The 10,268-nt window shown below is 33.2% G+C and overlaps 1 pseudogene; it reads left to right on the forward strand.

Moving 5' to 3' along the window:
• The first annotated feature begins 2,225 nt into the window (after positions 1–2,225).
• Positions 2,226–9,011, forward strand: LOC149558841 (indole-3-acetate O-methyltransferase 1-like; annotated as a pseudogene).
• The last annotated feature ends 1,257 nt before the right edge of the window (positions 9,012–10,268 follow it).

Genomic DNA, 10,268 nt, shown 5'->3' on the forward strand with positions numbered 1-10,268 from the left:
ATTGTTTATAAAGTATTTTTTTCTATGCATAGTTAACTTCATGCAAAGGTCCTATGCTAGATCCTCCTCCTAAGTGTGCAAGCCTTGTTCATTGGTTTTTCTCGAGTTCCATGTCGTTCTTTGTGGTTCCTGTGTCATTTGATTCTCTTCTTATGAGGTGCAATATTTTCTTTTGTGTAGTTTCCTATGTCAACTTGGCATGTTGAAAAGTTTGCAGCCTACTCCCAAGACACGTTTGAACCTTCCTTTGAGTGTGGATCACTTTGTGTTTCTATTTTCTTTGGTTTTGGTTTACACCTCCAAAGTTGGACCTATAATGCAATTAAATGCTTGACTTGGAAACTTTTGGCATAGTTGGTTATATTAGAAGCTTGGTTAGATTGGAAACATAAAAAATTCAATAGTAGAGGAATAGGAGAAGCTTCATGAGAAGATAAAATGCAAACTTGGACTCTAATTTTATTATATATGGATGTAACCTAGAAAGCCTCACAACCAGGTATTTTTTTGATATTTTATACTTACACTAGTGTGATTTTTAATGTGATTTATTATCTATACTAAAATGCACAATTATATATGTCATCATCATGATGTCAAGTATTTGTACCAAACTCTAAATGTATTAATGTTGCCTCTATAAACTGCATTGATCAAAGCTCTAGATTTGTTCTACCAAATTTAAACTATATGATACTTAAAAAAATTATAACTATCAAAACTAAATCTCCATGATCTACCCTATTTATATAGCTGATATATTACCATAAATGACAACATCAAATAGTCTAACCTAGCCAAATTGCCAACAGGTAAGCCTCAAGGGTTAGGGCTTAATGTCTAGAACATTCCTAGGCAATAAAAAAATGTCGATATAAGGAAGGCATGTAGGTTGTCTAGGGTAGTTCTGTGTGAAAGTCACAGCTCTATCTTCTAGAATGATGTAAAGAAGGTGCCCATGTGTGTTTTCATATAGTAATTTTGTAACTCTACATTTGCGACGATAATAAGAAGCCCATATTGCATTCTCTCAAATTGTTGTTTCTCTATTTTTGTGTGCATTTTTGGCATTAAGGGGAGCACTCATCATAGGAGACTCTTGAACTCGATTGAAAAAGTTACTCACACAGAACAATCCCACATGGTCTTCCTCTAAAAATAATTAACCATCTGGTTGCAATAAAAGGCACCCACTATAATGAAAAAGCTAAGCCACTGAAATAGGCCTAGGAAACCCTCTATTAGCCCTCTTTATTCATACTTTTTGAGACAAAAATTGCAGGCCTCCCATAGACTCAATTGTTTTGGATATTGAATGTCAGATTTTTGGGTTTGAACCAAATAAGTCTATAATAACAAATTCGGAATATCAAATATTTTGGATTTGCATCAAATAGTTTCAAATTAAATTCTGAAAATTGTAATCTGAATTTCAAGTTTTAGAACTCCAAATATAAAATTCCAAATTCTAATTCCCAAACCATATTCTAACAACCAAAAGGGCCCTCAAACCTTCCCCACTACCAATAAGATTAAAGTAATGCTGCCTAAGGAACCAATAAGCCAAATAACTTTTCTAAATTTTAACTTATTGTCATGTTAAAATTTAGGGAATATATGAATACAAGTTACCTCGTGGGAATTGCAATTTTTCATGTGTAGATGAGATGCCTTTCATTTCTCACGTTGTACTTTGCACCGATAAAATAGTGATGGTTAATTGTTGGCATCTTTTGAGCGACATGAATGGTAATCATGTCCTCTAAAGAAAATAATAATAAATCTCTGTTTAATATACTAAATTCCTGTGGACCGTTCAAAGTAAAAATGCTTAAGATGCCTTTTCATTTAAACACATACGACCAAATCGAAAGGGAATAGAATGACATCTGCATGATCACGTTATCATATATATCAATGTCTATAAATATGGTCATATGGAGTTTTCAAATATGCACATCAACTAGTTTCTTCAAGATCTTGAAAAGTAGCTTATATGGTCTACGAAAATTGGAGATTTCGTCATCAAATTTCTTAGTATATTTCACATTTGAAAAAGCACAAATTTGAGAGTTCATAGTCAATTTTGTTACAATCTCTAGATCTCAAAAGGATATTGAATTTATAGCATTTAGAAAATATACTTGTAGTATCCTTGAATCTAAAGAAGCAAATTTCTTCTATTGTACTTTATTCTACGGATACAACAACTAAAGTTAGTAATAATGGAGATGCTGAAATCTGAATCCAAATGGGTGGTGGAGAATTTGTTGGCCATGAAGGGTGGTCACAAGGATTCTAGTTATACCGTCAATTCTCTTTCAGTTCAGGTATATTCATGATTGTTTATATTCAAAGTGTTTGTGTTTTTTTTTGTTGGGCAGCATATAAGAATCTAGTTATCGTGTTTATTGTCTCACTTTAGTGCCTTCAGTATTTCCTTTGGAGGGATGAGATTATATTAATCTTAATACTCAAAGAGTTATATAAATATTCTTGGACAGAAATGGTTGTTATCAAAAGTTAGAAGAACAAAATTTAAGAAAATTTGTTGTAGATCTATGTTCATAGAATAGAAAAACAAAATTAAGACAATTATAAGTATATATCACAATAGAGCGAAAATATTTTGATAGAATGAAAGAAATTGTTAAAAATAAAAATTTATACCTTCTTTTTGAAATGGCAATTTCAAACTACTGAACTTGACTTGATAGTAACAAAAACAAAACTTAGCACAAAACTTATTAACGCTCATTTCTACATTTTTTTAAATATACAACATCTGTTTATTTCTACATAAAACTGTACGTGTTTTTCATTGAAATCATATTCAGTAATTTACTTTTTAAGAGTTTATTATAGAAGAAAAACTGTTTTACTTATCATTGTTTAACATGAAATATAACTTTCTTTTTCTTTTTTCATTTTGTTTTCATTATATTCAATGATCTATCATGAAAAAGAGGAATATGATCATTATACTCAATGATCTATCATATTATCAAAAGTAGAAAAAAAATAAAAAATAGGATATTTGATTTTTATTATACTCAATGATCTATCACGAAAATAAAGGAATATAACATTTTGTTTTCATTATACTCAATGAAAAAAGAAAAGAATATGATATTTGAGAAAACATAATTGTGTAGATAAAGATGGTTTGGGCTGTGAAACCAATTCTGGAGCATGCAATTCATGAAAAAATGAGATTGAAGGTGAATGGAGGAGGCATATTTAGGATAGTAGATTTTGGGTGTGCCAGAGGTGGGAATACACTTCTTGTGGTAGACACCATTGTCAGATCTATGCAATCTTCACTTGAAGAACTGGAGCAGCCAGAATTTTGTAGAAACCTGAAGGATCCAAACAATAGCAGAGAAAATAATATCTAATACCCAAAAGATATTATTTTCTCTACTGTTGTTTGGATCCTTCAGGTTTCTACATTTGGTATCAGAGCTGAAGGTGTTTGAAAGACAGCAGCATGGCAAACAATTTGCAAATCCCAGAGTTTGATGGAGTTGATTACCAATATTGGTCAATCAAGATGAAGACTTTTTTGATTGGGAAAGATTTTTGGGAGATCGTTGAATCTGGATATGAAGAGCTTGCAGATTGGAATACTCTCCAACCTAATGATAGGAGATTGAAGAAAGAAGCTAAGAAAAAGAATGCAATGGCATTGTTTCACATTCAGATGGCTCTTGATAAGAGCTTCTTTCCTCAAATTGCTGATGCACAGACAGCAAAAGAGGTCTGGAAGACTCTAAAAGATGCTTACCATGGCAATGATCAGATCAAGGTTGTGAAGCTACAAACCTTGAAAAGAGAATATGAAAACTTGAAGATGAAGGAGACAGAGAGTGTGGGAGATTTTTGTGTGAGAGTGAAAGATGTGACTCATAAAATAGCCACTTTGGGTGAATCTATTTCTCAAGACCACATAATACAAAAGGTATTGAGATCTCTAACCCCAAGATGGAATATTGTAGTAATTTCTATAGAAGAAAGCAAAAATTTAGCTACCATGGAGTATGATGAATTGGTTGGATCTCTTATATCACACGAGGATAGAATAAGGGACACATCTACCAGTGTTAATGAGAAAGCTTTTGCTTCCCAATTGCAAATTTCAAAGAACAATGATGCTAGCAACAGTAGTAACAACAACAAAGGCTCGGGAAGGGGCCAAAATCAGAATTTTTCAAGAGGATCTAGAGGAAGAGGAGGTGCTCAAGGAGGAAGAGGTAGAGGCAGATTTGATAAAAGGAACATCCAATGCTATCATTGCAATAAGTATGGACATTTTGAGAGAGAGTGTAGACTGAAATCAGGTAACAATAGTGCAAATTATGCCCAACAAGATGAGGATCCTTCCTCGGGTAATTTATTTTTGTGTTATGGGAAAGGTGAAAGTAATGTGAATGATGTTTGGTATTTGGATTCTGGATGCTCTAACCATATGTCTGGTAACAGAGAAATATTTTCAAAGCTTGATGATAGTTACAGATCCAATATTACCCTTGGTAATAACAATACTGTGGATGTTGCGGCCAAAGGAGCCATGTATGTTTAGACAAAGGAAGGTATGAAAAGTGTTTAAGATATTTATTATACTCCCAAGTTAAAGCATAATTTATTGAGTGTTGGGCAGCTATGTGAGAAGAATTATAGAGTGGTATTTGAGAACATGCACTATACTATCTATGATAAGAATAAAAAAAATAAAGTGATTACAGTTGTTCCTATGACAAAGAATAGGATGTTTCCTTTGAAGTTTGGTCAAAATGATAATCAACTTGTCAATATGGCTTATGAGGATAAAATTTGGTTGTGGCATCTCAGGTATGGCCACTTGAATTTCAATAGTTTGAAGAATCTAACATCAAATGCATTAGTTCTTGGATTTCCTAAGGTTGAAGAGCATAAACAGATTTGTGAAGGGTGTGCAAAAGGGAAAAATTCAAGGGAATCATTTCCAAAAGGCAATGCATGGCGGGCCCAATACCCACTTCAACTTATTCATTCAGATATTTGTGGTCCAATGCAAACACAAAGTTTGGATAAGTCATCATATTTCATTACTTTTATTGATGATTACTCACACATGTGTTGGGTATATTTTTTGAAGACTAAGGATGAAGCCTTTGATACATTCAAGAAGTTTAAAGCTCGTGTAGAGAATGAGAAAGGGAACACAATCAGATGTTTGAGAATAGATCGAGGAGGAGAATTTTGCTCAAACAATTTTCAATTTTTTTGTGAGATGAATGGCATCAAAAGACAACTCACAACTGCATACACACCCCAACAGAATGGAGTGGTTGAAAGGAAGAATCATACTGTGGTAGAAATGGCAAGGAGCATGTTACAAACCAAGGGTTTGAACAATTCTTATTGGGCTGATTCAGTTGCTACAGCCGTGTATATTCTCAACAAGGGTCCTACCAGTGCCCTACACAAGATGACTCCATATGAAGCATGGTATGAGAAAAAGCGTAATGTAAATCATTTTAAAGTTTTTGGTTGTTTGGCTTATGTTCACATCCCTGATCAGAATAGGAAAAAGCTAGATGCTAAAAGTGAATCATGTATTTTTTTGGGCTATAGTGAGGAAAGCAAAGCTCATAGATTATTCAATCCTATTACTAATAAGATTGTTGTTTCAAGAGATGTGATTTTTGATGAAGGGGGAGTTTATGGTCATCAAAAACAACATGTTGGAAAGCCAAAATCAGTTTTGGATGATGATGATATTGCTGATAATGATAATGAGCAGCCAGCTAATGGTTCTATTTTAAGATCACCAAGCCCACCAAGAAACCCCTCACCAATACCAAGAGCAAGTCCATCCTCAAGTCGTCCAAGGAAGGTAAGAAGATTGAGTGATATTTATGAGAGGTATCAAAATAAAGCACATGAAGAAGATCCAATAGGTGAGATAGTAAATTTTGCATTACTTGCTAAAGCTGATTTTGAGCCATCATGTTTTGAAGATGCGTGTGCTAATGAAGTTTGGATGCAAGCAATGAATGAAGAGATGGATTCCATTCATAGGAATGAGACATGGGAGCTTGTAGATCTTCCACATGAGAAGAAAAATATTGGCGCAAAATGGGTCTATAAGACTAAGTATAATAGTGATGGGAATGTTGAAAGACACAAGGCAAGATTGGTAGCTAAAGGTTTCACTCAAAGGTATGGCATTGATTAAGAAGAAAATTTTGCACCAGTAACAAGACAAGAAACTATTAGGATGCTAATCTCTCTTGTAGCTCAAAAGAAATGGAGTATTCATCACATGGATGTGAAAAGTTCCTTCTTGAATGGGTACTTAGAAGAAGAGGTATATGTGGGAAAGCCACAAATTTTTGAGATTCAAGGCAAAGAAGATTATGTCTACAAGTTGAAGAAGGCTTTTTATGGCCTCAAGCAAGCACCGCGTGAATGGTATGCAAGAATAGATGGATATTTTCAGCAGAATGGCTTTCAAAGAAGTAAGAGTGAACCTACCCTTTACTACAAACAAGAAGGTAATAAAATTCTTATTGTGAGTTTGTATGTTGATGATTTGTTATATATGGGTAGTAGTTCAAAGATGAAAGATGAATTTAAATTTTCTATGATGAATGAGTTTGAGATGAAAGATTTAGGTCTCATGAAGTACTTTCTTGGCATGAAGGTTTATCAAGGTAAAGATGAAATTTTTCTTTGTCACGAAAAATATGCAAAAGATATGTTGAAGAAATTTGATATGGCTGATTGTAAACCTCTTTCCACTCCAATTGCTCATGGAGTTGCATTATGTAGAGATGATGGTGCTGAAATTGTTGATGAGACATCATACAGGAGCATTGTGGGGAGTTTGATGTTTTTAACTCACACAAGGCCTGATATTGCTTATTCAATTTCATTGGTTTCAAGGTATATGACAAATCCATCAGAGGAACATATGAAGGAAGCCAAGAGAATTTTGAGGTATGTGAAAAGCATGGTAGATTTTGGCATTCACTATTCTTCTAATAAGTTTGAGCTTGTTGGATTTAGTGATTCAGATTGGGGAGGTTGTTTGGATGATCGAAAATCTACATCTGGTAATTATTTTTCTTTGGGTTCCATTTTAATTACATGGAGTTCAAAGAAGCAAAGTATGGTTGCTCTCTCTTCTACAGAAGCAGAATATGTTGCGGTCACTTCAGCTGGCACACAAACTTTATGGCTTAGAAAGCTTCTTGAAGAAATTGGAGAGATACAGGTTCAGCCTACTGTGATTTTTTGTGACAACATAAGTGCCATTAAATTGGCCAAGAATCCGGTTCATCATAGCAAGACCAAACACTTTGATCTTAAACAACATTTTATCAGAGATTTGGTACAAAATAAAGCAGTTGAGTTGAAGTACATTAGCACAAAGAAGCAAATTGCAGACATCTTCACAAAGGCAGTTACAAAAGATCAATTTTTGGTACTCAGAGATCAGATTGTGAGTCCTCTCAGCATCAAGGGGGAGTATGAAGATTGATGCTGAGATCTTCACTTCAAACTCCAGCTCCACCGCTCCATTTCCACGGTTCTATAAATTATTTCTAGAATACTTCAGTTCAGGAGTAGTTTAAACAAGAAGCATGCTGTACATATGGCATGCATTAGATGATATTTTTGGATGCATTTTAGTTTAGTCTTAGTTACTTCTTCTCCCGTCCTTAATCATAAGCATGGAATAATGCTAAAACTACTATCAAAACTCCTAATCTATATTTTGATCTGTGTTAGGGATTAGTTTTAACAATTTTTATTTGAATAAATGTATTGGCTGAACATCTATTGTAGTGGGAATAATATATCTATTTTTTTTTTCTCTGCAATAAAAATAGAGCCTCCCTTGTTTTGAATATTATCATTTTTTTTATTTTGTTGCTGCTGTTGTTTGAATCCTACAAATTTGAAGTTTATTTGGTTGATCTTCCCTCAAATGATTTCAGTTCACTGCTTCGAATGATGCCTCCAACTCAACAAGACTTTGTCAGTCCAGTAAATGATGGTGACATCAATCCAATGGCTCCAAGATCTTATTTTGTAGCTGTTGTTTGTTGTTCACATTTCAGATGCCTCTTCCCAAAGAAAAGTCTTCATTTATGTCATTCTTCTCTTAGTCTCTAGTGGCTTTCAAAGGTGGGTAATAAACCCTAAATTGTCTATACATGAGTTCTATGGAGTTTCTCTTATGATATTAAGCAAATGCAGGTGCCAGAGAGTGTTCAACAGAGAAGCTCCTCTCATGTTTATGTTTCAAGTGATTGTGAGGAGGTAGTGGGAGCTGCTTCTCTGCAACAATTTAATAGAGACTTCACTAGGTTTTTAGATGCTTGAGCATAAAAGATAGTTGATGGGGGATGTGTGTTTATATCTCTGGTCGATCGCAATGAAGGGGGAAAACATAATGGAGGAGCAAGGAACACTAGGAGACATCGCTTGTCACTTTGAATATGCTTTCCAGGAACTAGTGAATGAGGTATATATTAAGGATTTTTCCTCTTTTTTCTTCTTTTAATAAGATTTCTCTAAGAGTTAGAAATCCAAATTATCTTACCCATTTGAGTATCTAGGAGGTTTGAGTGATGTATTGCTTTGTTTACATAGGACAGGGTTTTATTGAGAAAGAGAACTGGGAATTCTTCAATCTAACGTGCTTTGGTCCAAGTCCAGAAGATTTGGAGGGCATACTTAAGAGGCAAGGGGCATTCAGGATGGAGAGTGTAAGGCTGTTGAGAGAATTTCCTTTGCATCCCATGACAAAGGTGAGGAGAGGAGAGGCCGAGGCGTTTGGAACAATTGTAGGCAATCATTATAGAGCACTCTTTGAGAACATTGTGGAAGCTCATTTGGGGAGTGAGCAATTGACAGATGAATTCATTCTTAGAATTTGTAAAAGAGTTGTTGCTAAGTTTGAGGAGTATCTCTCCAATCAAATAGAGTTGGTTGTTGTCTGCCTCATTAAAATTTGATTTGTTATAATTGTAGAAATTAGGTTAGAGTTAGTTGTTGTTTGCCTCATTAATATTTGAGTTGTAATAATTGTAGAAATTAGGCTTGTAAGTTTGAAGAGTATCTTTTTAATTATAAATAATTAGATGTTGTTTCAATTAAAAGACGTCAACTTGCCAATGGGTCTTGTTCTATGGGTGAAGGTGAAAGCTTATTAAAGAGCCTATTAGGGATTAAGGCGACAAAATTTATAGGGATTAAGGTGACAAAATTTATGTAGTGTGTTTGTAAGATAGGGATTAAGTTTACAAAATTTATATAGTGTGTGCCCAAGGTTTGGGTCAAATAGTTACCACTATTTCATTAAGGATCTCCATAACAAACAAGAAACTAACGTTAGTAATTGTAATAGAGGGTTTCTAAGTTTTTAAGAATATCTCTACAAATAATTTATAGTGTGTGTTGGTGTCTTTTTCATTGAATATATTATTTTAATGTTTGTAGTGTATTGTTTTCTATAAAATAATAGTTCTCTTATTTTTAGTTTATTGTTGATGTTGTGTATGAGATTTTAACTCATTTCCTAAATGATCATATTTAATTGTCAAATTTAAGATTCATTAGAACAATACATTAAATTATGTACATTACAATGAATCTATTTAACAAAACATACATTTTAAACTAACTCTCACTAAATTTTCAATGGTTGTCATTTTCAAATTTTATGTACATTAAAAATAGTTATTTAACAATTAAATATTCTAAATATTAAATTTGATAATATCGTAATATCATTTTCAATTGACATTTTTAATAATGTTAGTAAAGAAATTGTAAATAGTAGACAATGGGCAATCAAAGTTACATTGGTTGATTCTTTAACACGTAAAAGTAATTGTAGTATATAAAAATGTTAATTTTATAATAAAAATTTAAACATTTTTTTATCATATTGTATTTAAAATGTTAAGAAAATAAATTGTTAAGAGCTTAACTAGATTCAAACCCAAGACCTCCCCAATGAAACGCTCACAATTTACCATTGCATTGTAAGCTCTTGCCTAAGAGGAAAATAGGTGTTGAAATAGAGAAAAATAAGTAAATGAAAAATATACAAAGTTTGATAAATATGAAAATTTTGACCATGTCTTATTATTCTCATGAACATTATAGATTCACAATAAACTATAAACATAATGAGAAGAATTAAGATCCTTTTTTATATGTCATAAAGAGGGACTACAACATGTGGATATCTTACAGAAAAAAGTGAA

Source organism: Cupressus sempervirens, chromosome 5, assembly GCF_028749045.1.
Source record: "Cupressus sempervirens isolate cs-2001-9-10 chromosome 5, ASM2874904v1, whole genome shotgun sequence".
NCBI lineage: Eukaryota > Viridiplantae > Streptophyta > Pinopsida > Cupressales > Cupressaceae > Cupressus > Cupressus sempervirens.